This window comes from Ursus americanus, chromosome 21 (assembly GCF_024610735.1).
Source record: "Ursus americanus isolate L20-20 chromosome 21, mUrsAme1.1.p, whole genome shotgun sequence".
In the NCBI taxonomy this organism is placed as follows: Eukaryota; Metazoa; Chordata; class Mammalia; order Carnivora; family Ursidae; genus Ursus; species Ursus americanus.
In genome coordinates, this window is record NC_142147.1 from 17,339,027 (window position 1) to 17,363,219 (window position 24,193).

Sequence of the window (24,193 nt, forward strand, 5' to 3'; positions counted from 1 at the left end):
TTATCACTTATTTGGATAAATTACTTTACATCCTATGTTTATTACAGCATTATTTACCATAGCCAAGATATGAAAGCCACCTCACTGTCCATTAATAGATGAATGGGTAAAGAAGACATGGCACACACACACACACACACACACACACACGCATGTGCGTGCACACACACACAGGAATATTACATGACTATTAAAAAGGATAAGCTCGTGCCACTTGAGACAACTTGGATGGACCTAAAGGGTGTTATGGTAAGTGAAATAAGTCAGACTGAGAAAGACAAATACCATGTGATTTCACTCATAAGTGGAATCTTTTAAAAAATGAATAAATAAAAGTAGAATCAGACCTATAAATACAGAGAACAAGCTGATGGTTGCTAGAGGGGTGGGGGTTGGAAGGATGAGCAAAATGGGTGAGGGGAAATGGGAGATACAGGTTTCCAGTCATGGAATGGGAGTAAATCATGGGAGTAAAAGTCACAGCATAGGGAATACAGTCAATGATACTGTAACGGCAATATATGGAGACAGATGATAGCTACACTTGTGAACATAGCATAATGTATAAACATGTGAAACTGGGGCGCCTGGGTGGCTCAGTCATTAAGCGTCTGCCTTCGGCTCAGAGCGTGATCCCTGCATTCTGGGATCGAGCCCCACATCAGGCTCCTCCGCTGGGAGCCTGCTTCTTCCTCTCCCACTCCCCCTGCTTGTGTTCCCTCTCTTGCTGGCTGTCTCTCTGTCAAACGAATAAATAAAAAATCTTAAAAAACAAACAAACATGTGAAACTAATGTAACATTGTTTGTCAACTATACTCACGTAGAAAATACAACTCTGGCTATTAAGGAGGGCACATGTGGTGATTAACACTGGGTGTTATACACAACTAATGAATCATTGAACACTGCATCAAAAACCAATGATGCGCTATTTGCTGGCTAATTGAACATAATAATAAAAAATAATATTGTAAAAAAAAATACACAGCTCTGAACCTTGCTCTCTTTATCCATTCCTTCCTCACATAGTTATTTTGAGGAGTAAACCACCTAGAACATGTTCATAGACAATTAGCTGGACGCATTAGGGGCAATGGTGGCAGTAAGTTTAGTATCTTAACCCTGAGAGTTTGATCTAAGAGCTTCGAATGCAGACTTCCAAAGAACATTTGATGATGATAGACGTATTCTATACCTTCTCTGTGCAATACCATCAATGTGGCTATGCGAGACACAAGTGAATGTTTAATTTTATTTAATTAATGTATCTTTAAATAGCCATACCTGGCTACCATCTGCTATGCTAGAAAGCATGCCTCTAGAGGACAGGGAATGTATATCCTACATTTTATTTCTGGCACCCAGCACCATGATATATAATACAGAGCTGATTCTTTAGAACCCTCTGTGGACTGTGGACAGACATGATATATGTGATAATGAAGAAAGCATGACAGTCTCTATAGCAAACTTGATTTTCATCTTTTCTATAAGTAGTCTCCTCAATAGCCAACCATTGTCGATAAGTTTAAACTGCACTTAACTATTAACACCTTTCCTGATTCTCTGTGTGCTGTAAGTATCCTCCTTTAGCAATCCTTCCCTGGCTCACAGGCAAATTCCATAAGCAATGCTGGGCATCTTTTGATGGTCTTACAGAGTAGAAGACCCGATATGGTTGGATTTTCAAGAGGAAAATGTGTAGTACAGCTGGTGGCAGAATGTTTGCAATTAACTGGACTTGAGTTGGAATCAACCTCAGGTACGTTTTAGTTGAGCAGTCTTGGACAAAATGCTTAATGTGCCTGACACAGAGTTTCCTCCCCATTAAAGCAGATGCAATACCTTAATCTGCTGCAAGGAGTCTTAGGGAGCATTCAATCAACTAAGTACTTGGCCTGAAGAAGACAGTAAAAGAAATAACTCATGTGTAGTCTCTTAACTTTTCATTATTTCTATCACACAGTCCTCACTTGAGAGATGTTGAAAATATTTCATGTTTTATCATCCTTTTCTCTAATTGTTGTCTCCACCCAAAATTCTCATGGCCCAGTGTACTCCCTCTCTCTCCTAACTGAGCAGCTTTGATATATCCCCTCCCCCAGCACCTGGTGTTAAATTTAATGTCCCCCTTGACTTTTAGACTAGTGTGTTTGCGCTCTTCCCCTGAACAATGATTTTCACAGGTAAAATTTTCTTCTGTGTAAATAAATCTTATTCATTCATTCATTCATTCATTCATTCATTCATTCATTCATTTTTCCCCCCACTGTGAGTTCCCTTTGCTCTGATCTGTATTTATTTCTTTTCTGAGGTGTATTATCTCCTTCTGATGCACAAAGGCATCAGGGAAGGAAAGGAGCTAATACAATGAAAGGGGTTACCTTGGGTTAGAATGGTATGTGTAATCTATACATCAGTTAAACCTCTCAACAAACTAACAGTTCCCATTTCAGGAACTGTGAAGCCATTTCCCCAAGGTACCGCAGACAGTGGAAAGTGGAGCTGGGATCTGAACTTCATGCTCTTTCCGCTTGGACACGCTGCCTTCATTTTTGCCCTCAGCCTCCCCGTGTTAGAGCCGCTGGTCAAGCTCCCATTTAGAGTCGCGGCAGCAGTCAAGGGAAAGGGAAGAAAGCAAAGCCAAGCAGCTCAGCATGAAGAACGATAATAACCTGACTTAGATTTAAATAATGATAACCCCTCAGGGACAGGTTCCTAGCCTGGAGAGTGATTATGTAAATGAACTCTCTGTGTATTTCTGAAAGTAACATTCTGAATGGAAACCAAACACATTCACTGACTTCGGTGTTGATGACTGTTTTAAGCTGGCTTCCATAAGAAAAAAAAACAAAAAACAGCATTGCACTGCCTGCCTTCTCTGCCTTTTTTCAAAAACACACAGCCAAGGGGGAAAGGGCAAGTGAGCTAGCATTTAATGAATTCTCTAATGTGTCAAACACTGCCTTAGGCACTTTTACATATGCTATTTTATTTAATCCTAGTAAACGCCCTGAGCAGTAGGTTTTGTTAGCCCCATTTTATTTATTTATTTATTTATTTATTTATTTACCTCAAGAAACTAGATAAGAGAAAAGCATAGGGGCAGTACTGAGCATCTAATTATGTACCAAAAAGCACCAATTTATGTTAGCAATATTTAATATTTTTAGTGCTAAAATACTATCATCTTAACACTAAGATCAAGTAAAAGACAATAGGAGCAGAGGAAAATTATACAATAACCTCACTTAAAAATATAAACACAAGATTCCCTTAAACGTTAAAGCAAGTCTATTGATGTACTGAAATTCTAACATATGATTAGTGTTTATTCCAAAACAAATTTAAACATGAATTAATTCAAAGACAAAATGCTAGTGTGATTGACTATATTGATCTCTTAACAAGATAATAAATTACAATCTTAGTAGAGTTAGAAACATTTTCTTCATAACTTGTAACTAATCAAGGACACCCACTTCATCGCTTCTGTTCAGTATTTTGCTGAAAGTCCTAAGCAACAAGATAAGACAAAGGAAAGCAATTTACAGATTAGGAAGGAAGAAACGAAACTTTATCAGAAATGACACACATGTACAAATACACATACACACACACACACACACGTTTTCTCATTTGGTTCATTTCTCATGCGGTTTTCTTTACCTGAAAATTGTCTCTTTTTACATCCGATAATTTGTCACTACTGAAAGAGTTCAGAAAGATTATTGGATACATCACTATAAAGTAATCATTTTCATCTCTTACCTAGCAGCAAAAATATAATTTTGAAAATGGGTCATTTGACATATCAACAAAGAGTCAGAATCTAGGAATAAATCTATAGGAATTAATTGTATCTTTATCCTGAAAATTAAAACTTTTTAATAAAAGATATAAACAAACATACAGAAAATGAAAAAACTGTTATGGTTATAAAGAATTTTCTCATAAAGATGGGAATTTTCTCCAAAACGATCCATACATTTGATTGCAGTGCCAGTCAATATCTCAGAAAAATCTTATATGGAGCTGACAGATGGTCTTAAAACATCAAAAATAGATAAGAGATTTTAAAATAATAAAAGTGAATATTAAGTACCAAAAATTTCTGTAAGCCATAGTATCAAATGTAATGATTTGGGTAAAATAGATTAATAAAAAGAATAGGACCTAGACATGCATCCAAGTACATTTACAGTCTCATTAAGTGTCAGATGGAAAGAATGAGCCACCCACTACATGCAAACTGGGGCTTGAGTGTGGAATTTAAGAAAGAAATGAGTAATGAAGTCTTAAAAGAAGGAGAAGAAAGGGGGAAGAGGATGAAGAGGAGGAACAGGAGAAGAGAAAGGAGAAGCCCAACAAAGAGCAGCAGAAGAGGAAGCAGTTAGGGAGAGGAGAAGGTGACAATAATTGATTTAGTTTGATGTCTCAATTATCTGAAACAAAATGGTTAGCAATTCTTTCCTTAAATTCCCAGGATTTTAGTTAGCCGATAGCTAGGGTAATCATTTTCTTATTTAAGGACCTTACACATGAAAAGATTGAAATAAGGACAGAATAAGACCTCACTCCTCGTGGACAATGAAAAACAGATACATCCAGAAATAGAGGAAAGATAAAGAAGTGAGATACACATCTCAAGAGAAATATGTATATACACACACAAACACATAATATGATACACACAGATCTACCATGTGTATAGCTGTTGTTGGCAGAGATTATGAAGAATAAGAACAGAAATTTGGGTTGAGATATTTGTAAATGAATTGAAAACATGGTTCTAATTATAAGGGAGCCTAGAATATCAACACTAATAATCACAACATGATCGTTAATTAAGAACATATTATGTGTTAAGTCCTTTGCTAAGGGTTTGTGTACATTATCTCAAAGAACATTCACAAAACCTTTTGAGATAGGTGAAATTTTCATCACTATTTTGTACATGAGGTATTGATCTCAAAATTACCTACCCAACCTGAATAAAACCGTGGCACCTAATGTATTAAAATCTCAGGCATCTGAATTTGGACAATTCTTAACAACTTCTCTAAATGCTTGTGGGGTGCTTGGAGGTTCCTTCAGAGGGCTTCAGGTAATTAAAATATTTCACTATCGTACCAGAAATTAGATATTCACTTTAATTTGGCCGTGCAGATTAAGAAGCACATCAAATGTATTTGCTTTGGGCTAGAATAGTATCAATTCTGGGCAAAACATTGATAACTTAAGCCAATCGTGAGCTTATTGTCAAGCATACCTTTCTTTCGAAAGTTAAAAAAAGAACTATAAAGCACTTAATTTTTAGACAAAGTCAAAGATTCCTCACTTTTCACTATCAAGGTCTCTGATTAATACTCCTAGTCACCATATATGTGATTTTTTTTCTTCAAATGAGTATGTTACTTTCCTAATTCAGGTACATATGTGTACATTTCAGTAATAAAGAATAAGCCACAAACTATCCCCTTTAAAGAATAAATTAACACTGAATCCCAAACTCACACAGATAATAAAATCCAACGCTTCCCATTTGATGTCAAGTTGCTTCTGGGCATTTTTCTACCCGTGGGCAGTTTTCTCTCCAACCTAATTGTATATCAAATTTTAACACCCTTAGGTCTGTCTTAACTCCACTGTTTTCTAATTATCTCATTTCCACTGAACTTTGAGTTTCTGGCTGTATTGGTTCAAATGCTTTCAGATTGATCCCTGTGTTGCACCATCTGCAAATTTGATTGCTACACTGTTTATTCAGATCTATCAGATCATTAATAAAGGAAGAAAAGAACATAAACAGGCTTACACTGGTCCTGCACTGCCCTCCTTCCCTGTGCCCCGGGCACCCCTCAGGTCCAGACACAGTCATTTGTCACTTGCCCATGTTTATATCCCAGGAGCCGACCTTTGTGTATGGTCAAGGGCTTACATCCAGGTGTCCCTCCATTTGTCTTATGAGTTAAGGTCATGGGAAGAGCCATATTGGGTACTCCAGTTAATCCAACACTCACAATCTCTTACAGTTTTACAATGTTTAAACTCAAGGGTCACATGACTTCACATGTACCTTCTAAACATTCCAGAACCTACCGTAGGCACCAATCTGTAAACAATCTTAAACTAGAAGCTATGGATATTTGTGAGTCTCCAGTAAATTTCCGGAGACCAGCACAGGGCTTGACACATAGGTCTATTGAACATGTGGGCTGAGCTTTATAAGGTGGTATGATAATAAGTATTATTTAATGAACAATTAATACTATAACAACCATAGTTAATGCATTCCTTGGTTTTCCCATCTGTAAAATGATTAAAAATGACTTGTTTGTGGTCACTCCATATTCCAGACAAATGCATACTCTAATACAGCCATATTTTTTATAAATGATCTGAAAAATTACCTCTGCCTCAATACTTTTGGCAATTTTCTGATCTGCTCTGTAATATCTTGGTATATATTTCTTGGATATCACATAAGAAACATACTTACATATATGATGTGGAATACAGCTGATTCTTGAGTAACTGTACAGCATTTGTCCACTGACATGCAGATTTTTTTCAATAAATAAATGTATAGTGCTGTAAATGTCTTTTCTCTTATTATTTTCTTATTATCTCTTATTTCATTTTATCTAACTTATTTTATTGTAAGAATACAATGGATAGCACATATTGCATGTAAAATATGCATTCATCAACTGTTCGTGTTACCAGTAAAGCTTCCAGTCAATAGTAGGCTATTAGTAATTAAGTCTGGGGAAAGTCAAAAGTTGTATGTGGATTTTTTTACTGTGTGGGGTTGATGCTCCTGACTCCCACATTGTTCAAGGGTCAAATGTATAATGATTCTTCTGTTGGCTTGTGAATGTGAGGGGAGTCCACATAGTCTTCCCTGGTATAATCTTTGGTGCCTAGCCCATGACCTTGAATGGGGTTAACCACCAAATAAGTCAATCAAGTGATTTAGTTCTAGGATTGGAGCTAGTCTTCCTGTCCCTCTCCACCATGCCATGGTTGTCATCTTGTTTCCATTTTACTGGTCTATAGCAAATGTTTAGTCATGTCCTTTTGTGCCTCTTGGATTTTTTTCTACTTCATCTGTATCTAGCTTAGGAATGAAACTGTAAAACCTGTGTTTTAAACTCCCTTATAAAGTTTCTCTGAGATTGATCAGCATGTGTTTGCTATGGATTATATATGTCTCATGCTTTGATGCCGCACAATTTAAGGGACTTCTGTGATGAGGGCATGCCTGTTAACAAAGTGGGTTCTGGCCTGGACATACCTAATCCTCCAAACATTGATTGCCCATTCTTGTGGTCTATCCTCTGGTCACAAATCAAACAAGAAAATGTAGCTAAGAAATAGTCTGATTTCCAAATTAATGTTTAAATTATTGACAATAAACAATACTTGATGTGTGAAATGTGGGAACACAGAAGACTTTTATGAAATGATTTAGAATTAAATGACAGCCATGCCAGTCAGAGATAATGTTTGTCTGCCATAGGTAGATTCAATTACCGAGTGATTCCATCGCCCAACACAGACAACTTTTCAACCATCATTTGTTACCTGGATTTCAATCGTTTGCTTTATAGGTTATTTCAGTTGGTTAGAACTTTGTGCTAAAGCATTCATGATTAAGCATACCAAACTCAGTGAGGCTCCTGCCAACATAGGCAGGAATCAGAATATACATTCTCTGATCCCAAATCCTAGAGATTCTATATTTTTAAACATTTTGCAAATGATTCTACTAAAGAGTCAGGCACATTCGAGAGTTCATAATCAATTTAAATATCCTTCAACTATAAATGAGAAGATATGATCTAAGAAAATAGGGGTAATTTGTCCAAGGTCACAATCTGAGTTGGAAGCAGAGCTGAAACTCCACCTGTGAAACTTAAAAAGTACCAGACAAGACCCAATAAAACCAATTGAATCAGAATTTCTGAGGGGAAGGGAGGCCCGGATGATTCTATTTTTCCAAAGCTTTCTGGGTGATTCTAACTATCAATGAGGATTAAGACCCACTGAATAAGATCTACGTCTTTTGATTCTCACAAGTGGTATGTCCCTTTATCCTTAGCCACCTTTCTTAGTATTTTTTGGTGACTAGACCCTACAGATAAAAAGATAGGTTTTATAAAGCAGAAACTTGTGCACCCCTCCGCTCATATTTTGTGAGATGATATTGATAAGACACGAGATGAACTCACATAGGATTGGTAAACAACTAGAAAGTCACTTCCTTTTAAGTCTTTTTCAGTTTTTCCAATGATGTAAATGACAAAGTGTGTTTGAAGCTAATACAGTATTGAGTGTCTTATTTGCCTATCTTTCTTTGTATGAAGAAAAAAAAATAAGGAGGAGGAGGAAGAAGAAAAGGAGAAGGAAGAGGAAGTAGAAAGGGAGGAGGAGAACAAGAAGAAAACAAAAACAAGAAGCAAGAGGAGGGGAAAGAGAAAAGGGAAAAATTAGGTTCAGAGACTTAGGCACAAGAATTAAGCTAGAATTGTGTCTGTGTTTGTGGGTCATGCCTTGTATTTATTTCCATAGCTACTTTCTGCTTATAGGAATTAACATGGTAATATTTTAAAAATTCTTTTAAAAACAGCGATTAATAGTGTAAATTGGGAAATGTATTTTAATGGCATCAGTATTAATTGTCTTTGCAAATTTATAGGCATTGAAGAATCATAGCAAGAATAATAATTATTATTACTGACATACTTGTCCGTGCAATCAAAGCCTTTGACACTTCATTCAAGGACTGTCGGCTTGTTATACGAAGGAGCATGTAAAAGACTCTTAAAGGGAATCTTCTGTTCCAGTGATTTTTGTGATAATCCCACCATATGTTACTATTTTAGAAAAGTCGGTAGAGGGATGAAAATATCCAAGTAGGCATATGTTTTTATGAAAGTTTCAGAAAAGTGTGTTTATTTTGACTTATGTCTAAATTAGATTCCTAACAGCTGAATGAAATGTAAATTAGTTGTTTTTGTTGCAGAAGATAGACATCCCATAAAACATGGTATCAATCATCTGGGAAGTGCCTGTTTTTATTTCAAGCCTTGGTATGGCATGATCACTCTGACAGATGAAAGGAATGAACTCCAATGCGTATGTAAACAGTCTGGAAGTACACGGAATTAGCCATGCCCTTTCCTACCTCGAGGCTTTTGTACCCACCACTCCCTCTGAGGAGAATTCTTTCTCCCCTTCCTGGATCCTTTCCTCCTAACTTGCATTTCTGAAAAGCTCCTCAGGTAATTTTGATCATCAAGTGGGTGGGGACTACTGATCCCAGTCCAGACACCCTCGTCTATAAATAATAAATAAGCCCCCTTTCCTCTTGCGTACTTCAGAGTGAAGCCTTTCTGATTCCGCCATGTCAGATCTCTCAGTGACGCCCTTTAGAGCACCCTGGGTTCCTTGACTTTCATAGGACTGAGAAAAACAATAATAAAGCACAACCTAAGAAATGCCTCAATACCTATTTAAGTGCTTGAGATCACTCATTTCACAGAATTTTAAGTTCCTTAAGGACTAGAACCACGTCTGCCTGAGTATCTCTTTATCCTTGGAGCCTTCCCAGAACAGTGTGTGATACATCCTCGACAAGCAATTAGTGTTTCCCGAGTGAATTCCACAGGGACCGTGAAAATAAAAGTACAGCATTATATTGGAAAGTGCTTTGGATTTCCTAAAATGTTAGAAGAACACAGGGGTTAGGCGAAGCTTATAAGGGGTTACTTCAAAGGGGCAAAAGCAACTCTCCTCCCAGGTTAGAGCCATAGATGAGGGAGGGTAACAGTGAACAGATACTGATGTTTCAAGGTATTACAGAAATCCAGATTTATATGTAAATCTCACAATTTTAAAAAATGTTGACCAAAACACAGCTCTTCCTATTTTGTTTGTTTGTTTTAATTTTAGTAATGTGAGGCTAATAAGGTGTGGTGGCCAACCCAGAGCATCTATGAATTGGCTTTGGTCCAGAAATCACAGTGTGAGACCCTAACATTCTCTTCTGCTGAGCAGACCTGGCCTGCTTTTTGCTTTTATCTTTGTTTTTGTTTTGCTTTGCTATGTTTTGTTTTGTTTTTCCCAACTTACAGAGGAAGTCTGGAGTTGTCTCTATGCCTCTTTTGGAAATCCTGTCCTAGGATGTGGCTAGCCCAGAGCCACATTTCAGCCTGAGAGCAGGACAGTCACATTTATCTCCACTCCCTGGTGTGGTTGATGGTAGAGAGATTTGCAGTTGTTTTCCTAAAAACCAAAATCTATGTAGCCAAGTTGAGTGAGCCTTTTGGCCAGTGTTCTTGTAATGTGATATAATGTGGAAAGGACTAACTAACTAATCAGGCCAAAGAGCCTATTTATTGTAAAGAATAGTAAGTATTCAATGGAAGTAATTTCTAACAAATTACGCAATTTCTATTTAAAATTGGTTTCCTCTGTATAGACACAAAATGCAGACATACTGTGATTTCTTTAAAGTATTCTGCAAACAATGAAACATGGGCATTAGCTCACTTCCTTCTAGTGACACCAATTCTAGCCAGGAGGATAAATACCAATTATTTTTGGGGGGTGGGGGAGGGAGTTCCAATTGAGATTCACGTATCTTTATAAGCGAAATGACAGCAAAAGAAATAACATGTAGCAATTATTAAAAAGTAGTATTCCCCCTTTTCTTCTCCTTTTGATTTCTAACCAATGCAGTGTAATAGGAGAAATAATCCTTGTTTCAGGTATAAAAAATAAAAACTCAGAGAGATTAAGTAACTTGCCTAATATTACACAGCACGCTAGTAACAAAACTAAAATCAACCCCTTCTTTCTCTCATTATGTTCTTTCTTTCCTCCCTGAACCACATTATTAAATTCATGCATCTTAAGAAACGGTGGCAAGACTTAAAAGCTGACAAATAAAGAATTAGGTACAAAAGTGATTTAGAATCAGAAACTTGTTACAACAAAATACACATTAAGAGGAAATAAACTGACACAAACTACAAGCATCGCAAAATCCATTAAAAAAAAAAAGAACAGAAAGAACATAGTATTTATATCAAATAACTGTCTGGCACATATTTATACAACTTTTTCTCCCCCTATAATTGTTGTTGTTGTTGTTGTTGTTTTCCTACCTACTACTCTTGGCCTCTTTTTTTGACAATGATTTTTACAGGATGATTTATAATAGAAAAAGAAAAATTAAATCAGTCTTTCCTCGAGAATGGTCAATAAAATATTTTAAAAATTATTCATAGCTTAGGTTCCTTATGCTTTACAGCTATCATCAGTAGCATCATACAAATAATTAGGATTATTGTCAAATTTGGGGGAAGCTCTGTCAAGTGGCTTTTATATATATATATATATATATATAAGCTTTATTTTATTATTTTTTAAAGATGTATTTATTTTAGAGAGAGAGGGTGTGAGTGGGGGGGACGAGCAGATGGAAAGTGAGGGAATCTCAAGCAGACTCCCCATGAAGCCTGACACAGGGATCAACACAGGGCTCAATGTCACGACCCTGAGATCATGAACCTGAGATCATGACCCTGAGATGATCTGAACTAAAACCAAGAGTCAGACACTTAACCACCTATGCCACAGATGCCCCTTTATAAGCTTTAAATTTTCAGGCATTTCAATTTTTCCTGTGCAGTAACTAATCTTAAATATTTTAAAGTTGAAAGTGCATGATTCATATGGAAATCTATAGGTTGTGTTATTCGATACATCTGACGTGAGAAAACTTCTGTTTTTTGACTACATACTGATGAGACTAAATTCTTTGCTTTTCACTGGGCATATCTGATGGTGAGAAAATGTTTTCATAGACTACCTTCTGCATCAGAATATTTCAACCTTGCTTCTCTTCCATTATCCATATAACTCTGCTGGCTGCCTGGCATGTTCATATAGTGATAGGAACTCTAGATTTGTACTTTCTTGTCCAAACCCTGGCTGAGTTAGCACAGCAGACAGAAAGAAGATTCACAGAAGCCACTCCACTACCAGGACAACCAGCAATAATTAATCCAGACAGAGAAGCAACTGAAAATAACAAAAAATGTAGGCTATTCAACCCAAATTAAAAGCATTCCCAAATCAGTTTCCCCTTAACCAAACTCCTATGTCAGATGCTAACTCTATGAAAACACCATCATAATAATCTGTTAATAAATCTCAGGGAGAAATCTGTGTCTAGATAAGATTTTGGAGTCTAGTTTAAGGTAAATCTTTCAATATGTGGTTCAATGTTAAATACAGATTGTGCATAATAGTTGAGGATTGATGGACACAGCACGGTGAGATAATTGAAGTCTAAGTTAAAGAATTGCGAAGTGAGCCATGCATCCCAAGTTGAACAGTTTGATGTTCACTCAAATAGTTTTTGGGGGTTTTAGGGTTTTTTTTTAAGGATGATCTCGAAACTAACAACAAAGTGATTTGCAACTTTTATCTTCCTGGGCTAGAGTTTCATAGAATAGAAAGGTTATATTACTAAAAAGCAAAATCATGTTTGTGAAAATGTCTAAATAATAAAGCCATAGTGATATACATAGTAAGCTGTGTCGGTGTCAGTGGTTTGGGTTCTTACCCCAAATATCTTTCTGTGGCCTTTTCCAATAACACCTGCTGGAATGCGGTCAAAGTGGAAAGAGAGAGCACCCTACAGTTAGTTGTAGTTACATAGTTGATTTTGGAAGATTTTATAAAAACATATGGTCATGTGAACATGTTATTCAAGGCCAAGCAAATAGAGAGTGCTAGGCTAAACTTGCATAGCTTCACAGTAAACCCTCTTACGAGGAAGGAACGTCCTGGACCACTGCATCATCCCACTCCACCCCATTCGGATTTAATATTGAGGTTGAGCCTTGTCTAATGCAAGTCGATGGAGAACAAACTTGAGCAAGACTGCACTAGACCGAGGAAAAGATCCTAAGGGAGCCTCCGTCCTGAATTATGTGATGCTCATGTGGAATCATCACTGACAACTCTTTCTTTTCATCCTTTTCCCACCCCACCCCACCCCTTTAACAGGGATATTATTTTTCTGGTAATACGGGCACTTCAGTAATCAATGCCATTTAGCATGCCGAATAGATATGAGTAATTCCATTACTTATTAATGATGAAACATTACTAGGATGAAACATGTTTTCCAGCATATTTTCTGATTGTGTGTGAAGAGATTGCCTTTTATTTGGCTATGAGAGCACCTTATCATTTCCTCTGCAGCAGCAGCAGGCGGGGGATGAGATATATTTATATGTGTGTATATACACATATGTACACACAAACACATGCACATTTGCCCCCTTTTGATTTTATTTTATGATTCTTATCAGATAAATACCTACTTGGCCCTAGTCAATTAGTAAATATGAATAACTTTGCTCTGCAATGTGCGAACTCATTTTTATATAATTTTACTTCATTTTAATGTGATGCACATTCTTATAGCATAGTTCTTGTTATTTTTACATTTTAGAGATGAAGGCATCAGAGTTTTAAGAGTTTAACTAATTTGTCCAAAATGGATATAAGGACTCAAAAGAGCTGATTTTGAGCCCTAAGTCTAAATGCCTTGCATTTCCCAACATGGTAAGGCTCCTTCAAAGAAAAATGTTGTTACATATTTTGTATAAATGAAAAAATGAAGCCTGAGTGGGTTGATGCTTTATTTTTTATTTATTTATTTATTTATTTATTTATTTATTTATTTATTTGTTTGTTTTTTGTTGGAAAGTAGGACATTTTTATCTCTAAGCGGGAATTATAAGCAAATTTGTATTAGAAGCAAACGCTAGCTGCCTGGCATGCTTTAAGTCATCAGGCTTGCTGGGCTCCCTTTGTCTTATGAAGATTTAAGTAAAACCAGCCTAAATCTTCATCTATCCTGGAGTTGTAATATCTCCAGGATTTTTTGAGAGCTGCTATTTTACATGGTCACCTTCTGTTCTAGTTTCCAGGTTTTTTGCTAAATTCTAAAATTCAGCCAAGCCTTCACCCCTGCCGCCCCTTTCTAGCCTTCCGGTGGCTTCTCAAATGCACAAGTCAAAACTTTTCCTGTTTTTTTATAACAACTCACGCAGCATTTATTGAGAACAGTTTGGTGTATAAATTCACGTCAGCTAAAACTTTTAATAATGCCTTTGATGGTGGTGTGTGCTGTGGGTGCGTGTGGGGATGGAGAGTGTTAAGTTAGTGTTATAGTTTAGAGTTACAGAGAATGTTCAATAATTAGGCAACTTTACCTAAAATTTCATGTTTTTTGGCTCTTTTGACTACCTGTCACCCAAAACTAGCTCACAAGCCGTGTTAGCAGGCTTTTCTCTTTACTGTTGCTCATTTTCCTCTCACACTAGTTACCTGCCACCAATCCCTGATGCTTGTTATACTGTTAGGCAATTGTATGTCCTCTTTTATGTCCCCCTCAGACATGGGATAAGGTGTGGAGGGATATCTTTAGCAAGCAATATACAGCATGAAGTAGTTGCTCTAAACAGAATTCCATTTGCCTCAGAGAGAAATTTTCACTTCTTTAGAGAAGATCACAGATTAGTTATTTAAATGAAAACACACACACACACACACACACACACACACGCACGCACGCGCGCGCTTTACACTGCAGGAAGGTAGAGAAGTAGAAATCAGTCCAGCCCTAAATTACCCCCGGATGCCCTTGAATAAGCCAACATCATGCTTTCTTCTTTCGTATCACTTTGGACTGCTTTTTTAAACACCACGTTTAAAATCATATCAGTGTTGAACTTGGTGTACTAACATGTAAACGCATTTATAGACAATTGTCTCTACTCCCATTAGCCATCCATTGATTATCATCATATCTCCGTATCTGCAAAACTCTGCCTTTCAACTGCAACCCTTTGTTGCACACGTGCATTTATTTTTCAGCACAATAACTTATTGGCTACATGAAAACATATGGTGATCCAGGTGTAAGCTTCCCTGGAAAATGGCCCAAGCAGCTGAATCCCCACCTGGCACTCTGCTTTTGGCCTGTAATCAAACTCTTCCCAAACTGGACCACTTTTGAAGTTGAGGAATGCATAATTGTGTGAAGGTTCTCCGTTAGTATTTCTTGGATCTGGGGGACAATAAGAATCACTTGAGCTGTGAAGGAGAGGACTTAAAAACAAAAGAAAAAAACAGGATGATTGGTGTCTGTCCACAGAGATTTCCGGGCTATACATTTGTTTTTGGAAACAGAATCTCAATGTCAGAGCAAATCTCCACGTGATTTGATGACTAAATATTAAGCACTTACTAAGCACCTGGACTAGCATTGCTTCTACATGGGTACCTTTCAAGTAAGCAATGCCCTCTCTACGATTTTAATCAGGAAAATAATAAATTACTTAATGTTTCACCTCCTCAAATTTTCATCCGAAATTGTTTAATACTAATCTCTTGCATTGTGTTCTGCTCTTTGATTTATAGCAAAGAGAAGGAAGAGCACAGTCTTTGGAGGGAAATCAGGGCACAACCCTAGGAAAGTCTCTCACTTATTTCCATGCTCATTTTTTTCAGCTATAAAATGAGGTGAAGGGACGCCTGGGTGTCTCAGTCAGTTAAGCATCTGCCTTCAGCTCAGGTCGTGACCCCAGGGTCCTGGAATGGAGCCCCATCAGGCTTCCTGCTCAGCGGGGAGTCTGCTTCTCCTTCTGCCCCCCCCAACCGCACCCCCCACTCATGCTCACTCTTTCAAGTAAATAAAATTTTTGTTAAAAAACTGACAAGTGGTATATTTAAGGATTAAATGGAAGTGTGTTACTCCTTATTTACCTTAAAATAAACATTTTGATAAATAATAGTGTCTTTGTTGGCAGCCAGAGTTTTGGACAAGTCAGTTACCCATTCCAGGGAATATTAAAAAGGCCCAGTTAATATAATTCCTGAGCTTCCTATGAACGAAGAATTATAGAATATTAAAATTACAGGTTATTAAATATCAGGTCTTCCTGCAATTCTATAGAATATTAAAATTATAGGATATTAAATATCAGGTCTGCAATTCCACACTCTACCCATGAATTTACTTAATGTCTTAAATTCTTATTCCCAGCTTCTATATAAGGTAAATACAAAGTCATAATAGCTGTATTTCATACATGCTTATTATTCTTATGTTTCTCATTAAATAAACCAATTATAGAAAGTATATAATCTCAGCTGCTGAAAGACATCAAAGGTTAAGTGCCAAAACTTCTCAGAGTGTAAAGAGTTCTGTTTCACCCGAGGCATTATGGAAATGCAACTAAACAAACAAAAATAAATCAACAAAAACAACAAAAAGTAATGGCTTAAGAAACATAAGTGATATCCTCATAAATAAGCTGGCCTTACCTCAAATTAAATAAGACCATTAGAGCACCAAGTGGTATATTCATTATTTTTGACACATTTCAAATGTGAAACACTGAGTAAAGTGCAATTAATTTTCATCCATTATCATTTGCTCACTAAAAATTTCTGAGTCATAAGACTGATACAGTGGTTGCAGAAATATTAAGTTAATTTTGCTTTCTTACAAATCATGATGATGTTAAGGAGTCTGTTGTTCTCGAAGAGCTTGTCAGTTGATTTTCAGATTTGGAGTCCGAATACCATTCTCTTTAGCTCATAACTCTGCTTGACTCGAGTTTTTAAAAATATATGTGACCTCTTAGTTGTCCTAGAAATACATAGAAGAACCCATTCTTAGGTTTTTCTGCATTTTTTAGAGTAACTTATGCAAGGACAAATGGATCTTTCCCTCACTAATACTTCATACATCTCAGATAATAACTTCAATACTTAAACTCCTCTATTAATCATGTCATTGGCCTTGGTGTGGGGGCAAAATGAGGGATAGGGTGTGGAGGAAGGGTTAGGGATGTGTTATTTCTTGCTGCCAAATACCCATATTTGACTTGATTTCACGCAATAAAAATTTCTCTTAAAATACATTCACTATTTGGGAAAGATTATGCACGTACACACACACACACACACACACACACACACACACACACTGTATTTTAGAAGAGACCTATTCCAAGTAACAGATGTGGGGAAATGCTCAGAAACTCTGCCAAAAGGTGGACAAGAAAGGAATAATGAAGAGGTGAAAGAAACACACTTGTATAACAAATCTAATAAATAATTTGACTTTTTTGTTGTTTCTGATAAATATAACCTTCATTTGGAATGATGTTTTATCTCCTATCCTCATGCATTTGCCTGAGTCCCTATTTTTTGCCCCCAGTGATTAAGGAAATAGCCCCAAGGTCTGTGAGTCAATTTGCATGACAAAAAACCACCTTCCAGACTAGAACTCTCCCTGGGGCTTTGATGAGGGAAGGAGGGAGGTTCATTCTTAAACTTCAGAGACAGGTATGTGAGTACAAAGCCAGTGTTAAGTACCCTAACAGGGAAGTTCTGAATGCTCATCGGCTCCTTGTATTTGATAGGCTCTGTCACCATTGCCAACACATCTGCTGGAGAAGGCTGCCAAAGAGGACGAGAATGAAAGAGAATGAGAATGCCATAAAGAGAAAATATTTCACACAACTTGGCAGCGTCTGCCATTCTCTTAATCTGTGTTAGGAAAGGAGGGGATTGAATGCGGGGACCGTGGGTCCGACAGCCAACTTTTTCGTCGATAAAATCGTAAAAGCATGCTGATCGTATTTTACTAAAGATATAATGAGATGGTAAAGAACATTCCATATAGATTTCTAACTTTGTTTGCTTTGGAGGGGTCTTAAACCAAATTAAAAAATAAAAACAAACTTCTATTATTTCAGTTACACCACTGTAATTTACTTGGTTTTAAGAGTCCTCCAAGATAATAGAGGTCTATGGAGCTGTCTCAGAGAGCAGAGGGGTGTGGATAATGCAATTGGCTCTATATATGGACCTTTTCTGTGTGCGTGAAGAGAGAGGGAGACAGAAGTGGGGGATCAGATTCTGCTGACAAACAAGGGCATGTTTTTGCTTCTTATTTCTCTTCAGTTGTATTAATGAAATTGAATCCCAATATAAATGGTGCTTCTTGCTTATATGCTTCCTTATATAACAAGAGTTTTGCCACTTTTCTTCCAGCAGCTAAAGTGAATTAGAATAAGCCGAGACAAGTGGCTCTGGATTGGTTATATGTATTTGAAGGAGACGTAGGTTTGAGGCTAGTAGGGGAGAATGAATCTGGAGGTTGGGGAAAGTCCTTGGCCTCTACTGGTTAAGGAAGAGGAAAGAGCTATCTGTCTGCCCTTAATTTCTAGAGTAAGCATGTGCTCAAATCTTGGCACTGAGACCCAGAGCTAGAGGAAGGAGCCAGGAGTTATTCATGCCTTCCTCCCCTCTGGGAGAGGGGGTGAGCTGCAGGCAGAGAGGTGTCTGTAAACCTGGGCGTAGTACCTCCCACCCATCCTGCCACATTGGTCACCCTCAAAATTGCTCTTGCTTATCCTGGTCTCTAGGGTCTCAAAGTAGCATAGCTGATGCTTTGGCCTTAATTAGCTATTGATGCTCTTCTTCCCATGCCAGAGAAAGTGGTAGCCAGATTGTGTGGCTGAGTCTTTGGAGGGTTCTGAATCCCATTTTTATATCTTCCAAATATATAGCCTTAAGCAAATTTAACTATGCACCTAACTCTGTTTTCCTCTTAGAAAAATGAAATTAATACTGATGTATGTTCCTCAGGATTTGGTGTGGTGCTTGGGCGCACGCACGCATGTGCATGCATCTGAGCGCTGCACACGATACATGTCCTCTAGCTCGGGGTCCGAGTGCTACGCTGCACATGCTTACTGTACGAATCAAGGGCAGACCGATGATCCCTTCCTCTCCCTTAATCTATAGAAGCCAAAGAATTTAATAAGATGTTATGGATTTAAAAATTTAGTTTGGCACCAACTATATACTAAAGGACAAAATAAAGAATATATTTTACCTGTAAATTTTGTGTAAGTTAAAATTTAAACCCATTCACAGCCTCATCCAGAATGGGCTCCTTTTTTTGGACACTAATTCCCTAGCAATTTCCAAAGTTACCACAACGTTGGCACTGAGCAACAGTCTTCCTCATAGTTAAATTCCGTGATGCCATAACTCAATTTGCATTATTGAATTAGAGCTCATGGGGCTTTAGGGGAAATAATTGGGGCTTTGCAATCAAAGCAAAAACTTAAAAGCCCTAAAAGAGCTGTGGTTCTGCTTGGGTAAAAGAACTCCCTAAAATATTTTCCTTCTCTAACTCATTTCTTCTGTTCTTTGATGCATATTTGCTGAGCATGTGTGGTCTTTGTCTTCAGCTGACTACTCGATCTGCAGTGCTGACAAATTGAAAATTAGACATAGCTTCTACCAAAGACATTATGCTCCAACACTATATGGGATTTAACGGTATCTTTCCCCTGTGCTTCTGCTTTTGAGACCATTTTCTGATTCAACCTAGCATTACACGTGGGTGTAAACAAACTATTAGGCATATATAAAATAAATTTCAGAAAGCATTCATTCAAGGCCCCCACCCTCAAATAGTTTCATTTGATTCCATTAAAACATCCTTATAAAAACTAAGTAGTTACTAACTAGCTTCCTTCCCTTCCTTCTCCCTCCCTCCCTCCTTCCCTTCCTCCCTTCCTTCCTTCTGTCCTTCCTTCCTTCTCTTCTTCCTTCCCTCCCTCCCTCCTTTCCTTCCTCCCTCCATTCCTTCTCTACTCTTTCAAAAGGGAATTACCCAGGAACCATTTTAAAGAGGAATTATATCACTTTTGTAGGAAAACTTATAGCATAAAATCTCAGCAATTGATTTATGTGCAGTAGTTGGCCCAAGTTGTTTTAGGAATAAATCATACACACACAAATGAAATTCAGTAGTAGCACTAGTCCAAATAGCTTACACTGATCCTTTCTTGAACTCTAACTTTGAGGCATTCAGTCATTCTGCCTTGCTCACAAAATAATTCTGTAGCAATATCATTGGTATTTTTACATAACCTGGGAAGAAATTATTTTCCCCCTTTAGCTCTTAAATTTAATTGATATATTCATAATATTTAAATGCTTTATCAACCTTTTCAACCTCTCATTTTTAACAATTCTAAGGCACTTTAAAATTTAATGTCATGAAATCAGAACTAACATTGACTCATTTTTAGCGTATTTCTTTTCTAGTATAATGTTGAAATATACTGTATGTTTAGAATGAATAGACCACAACATCACCTTTTGTTTGATGATAAAAGTATTTCACCTAAAACACTAGATGTTGTTCTGAATAGTTAATTGGTTATGTCATCAGCTGTCAAATTAGTACATTTTATGGAGCTTTTATCTTGATTAAATTTTTCTTCTGAAGATAATTAAAATCTCATTCACTAGTCTGAATTATCCAACAGCCAAACTTACAAAAACGTCTCTAAACATTTCTGGTGTGATTGGCTTTCTTTATTTATTAATGCCACAGTGATTTAATCCAATATGTGCCGAATCCAAATTCTAAGATTACTAAAAAAAACTTTACAGAATAATCCAGATGAAGAACTATAAAAAAAAAAATCCATTTCCCCTTCTTTCCCTGTTTCATGTTAAGAACCTATAAATGTCATTTGAAATGGAAAAATTATGGTCATTATGGACATCTTAATTTTTGCTTGAGTTTGAAGGCATATATAAAAATATTAAAATCTAGGGATGCCTGGGTGGTTCAGTCGGTTAAGCATCTGTCTTTGCCTCAGGTCATGATCCCAGGGTCCTGGGATGGTGTCCTGCATTGAGCTCCTTGCTCAGTGGGGAGCCTGCTTTTCCCTCTGCCTGCTGCTCCCCTTGCTTGTGCTCCCTCTCTCCCTCTCTGACAAATAAATAAATAAAATCTTTTAAAACTGTTAAAATCTGGAAAGTTTTATAAATGGAATTAAATTATTTTGTTTGTTTTCATATTGTGTTGTAATTCTCCAAATTTTCATGCCTACCATGCATACCCTTTGGTAAAATGGAGCTACTACCTAACATAAGGAGATTATTTGTCACATGAACTGGTTTTGCTACTAAGATGATAGTAAATGAGGGCATCAGTTATGTCCAGATAGATAGATAGATAGATAGAGATCTATATCAATAAGATGATAAATGTATTTCATATATTATCTCATTATATTATTATATATTATCTCATTCATATATTATATCATTTTATCACAATGAAACATCTGAGATGTGTGCTTTAATTATTTATTTGCAGATGTTGAAACTAAGGCTCGGAAATATTCAGTGAATTCCCCAAAGTCACACTGAAAGTGAAACATCTAAGATCCAAACCACAGCCGTGTAATATCCATATCACTCTACGAAACAGGCACTCTGGGCACCGCGTCTCTGCTGTGTTTATGGCATAGGGTCCATACTGTTTAGATGTTGTTCCCTCCTTTCTCATCCCTGGGGAATCTTACCAACAGTTTATTTCTTTTGTTGTCAGATTTGTGCAAGTTGAAGAGAAGATTTCTCTTTCTGAGACTTTGCATGTATCTCTAATTCCCCAAAAGGAAGGTGTACATAGCCTGCTCTGGGAAGGCTATTTTAGACTTTGTGAGGTTCTTCCCCATCATCCACCCTCTCCTACCTTTTCTCCCCCCAATTTTTCCCAACAAGCAGGTTACGTTCTTCTAGCCGTAGCTACTGTGGTATGATTGAACTTGAAATTCAACTTCTCTTCCTCAGTTTAGGGCTCACTGACAGCTCCTTTGCTGAAGAGTTTCCCATCCGTCAGTTTGCTCTGTGCTGCCTCTCAAGATCGCCTTTAAACAAGTTTATTAACGTAGGGAATACGAATATGTTTGATTGTTTGATTGTTTGTTTGTTTGTTTGTTTTTAGGATCCATGACCCCATGAGAAGCTCTTGCTCAGTCCTTAGATAAAGCAGGACATTAGAAAAAAAAGTTGGCAAATCTTTTTTTGTGTGCGTGTAAAGAAATGGAGTTATATTTTGAGCCTAGGAGTTGCAAAAAGAAAGCATTTACAGATGGTTTCTGATGAACATAGAAACCTAAATACTTAAAATGCAAACTGGAGTAATAAAAACTTTAAAAATGCAGCACTGTCCGCAAATTAGACAAGACCACTCCAACCAAAATTTCTTAATCTTTTTTTTAACAGCTTCATTAAGATATAGTTCCCATAACATACAATTCACCCATTATGTGTAAAATTCCATGGTTTTTAGAATATTCACAGAGTTGTGCAACCATTGCTAATGCTGATTTAAGTTCATTTTCATCATCTTGAAGAGAAATTCTTATACCCATCAGCAGTCATTTCCCATACAGTGAAGAATTAACTTTACCCAAAAAGAAGTCTGGCCATTGCCCTCAGTTACTGGGAGGTGATTTCTAGGTCCCTAAAATGTCCTGCAGGACAGAAGCATCTGTTTGGGGACTTAGATCACTGAAAAGTCTATCAATGTGATTTGTAGTGAGGATTTTGGGATACGTCACATCTGTTCCAACCTCCAGAAGAACTAGATACTAAAGGTACTAGTCTGAACCTTTAGGAGACTCTGGAGAACAAAGATTAACCATGCAGGCCTTATGTGATCAAGCCCTAATACAAATTTTAGGCACCAAAGGCCTGAGTGAGTTTCCCTGCTTGATAAGACTCAAATATTCTTTACGTCTTGTCACCCACCGTGGCCAGGAAGAAGCCAAGGAGAAGATGGTGGAGACCTTCACATTTGGGTCATTTGCAACTCTTCCTTTGGCTGATGCTAATTTCTATCCCTTCCTTATAATGCAGCTATAATCATAAGTATAGTGTTTCCAAATTCTGTGATTCATTTTTGCGAACTGTCAAACCTGAAGGGGGTGGTGGGAGCCTCCAAATTTGTAGCCCGCTTTTCTGAAGTGACAGTGGTCCAGAGACCCTCCAGATTTGCAGCTGGTGTCTAAAGTAAGGACTCCTAAGGGAACTATCTCCTCAGACTGTGAAGTTTGTCTTACTCAGTGTACTTCACATTCCCCCTAAAGACCTCTCCACCCCTCAGGCCTTGAAAACCACTAATCTATTTTTGTCTTTATAGATTTACAAATGAAATTGTACAATAGATGGTCTTCTGAGATTGGCTTCTCTTAATGGGAATAATATTTTCAAAGTTCATCCATGTCGTAACATACATCAGTTCTTCATCTCTTTTTATGGGTGAATAATATTTCATTGTGTGGATACACCACTTTTTCTTTATCCATTCACCAGTTTATGGACGTTTAGATTCTTTATAGCTTTTAGCTATGGTGAATGGTGCTGCTATAAACATTTGTGTGCAAGTTTTTATTTGAACACCAGTTTTCATATTTTTTGGCTACATGCCCATATGTGGAATTGCTGGGTCACAGGAGAATTCTATGTTTGGTTTATTGAAGAAATGTCAAACACTTTTCCACAGGAGCTGCACCATTCTACATTCCCACAAGCAATGTATGATGGTTCCAATTCCTCCACATCCTTTACAACGTTTATTAATTCCCATCATTTTGTTTATAGCCATCCTAGTGGGTGTGAAGGGGTATCTTGTGGTTTTGGTTTGCATTTTCCTAATGAATAATGATGTTCAAAATCTTTTCATGTGCTTGTTGGTGCTTGTATATCTTCTTTGGAGAAATATCTATTTACAGCCTTTGCTTATTTTAAAATTGAATTGTTTTCTTTTTGTTGTGAAAGCTCTTTAAATATAAACACCAGGCTGTTATCATGTATATGATTTGCAAATATTCTCTCATGTTTTGTGGGTCACCTTTTCACTTTATTCATGGTGTCTTTTGAAGCACAAAAGCTTTAAATTAAGATCAAGTCCATATTTTTTCTTTGGTCACTTGTAGTTTTGTTGTCATATATAATAAGAAGGCTTTACCTAACCAAGATCACAAAATTCATCCTTATGTTTTATTTTAATAATTTTATAGTTTTAGCTTTTATCTTTATGTCTAGGATCCATTTTAAATTAATTTTTGTGTGTGGTACAGAGCTTCATTCTTTTTTATGTGGATAGCTTGTTGTCCTAGCACTCTCTATTGAAAAGACTATTTATTTTCTCCCCATTAGATTGTTTTAGCATCATTGTTAAAAATCAATTGACCATAAGTA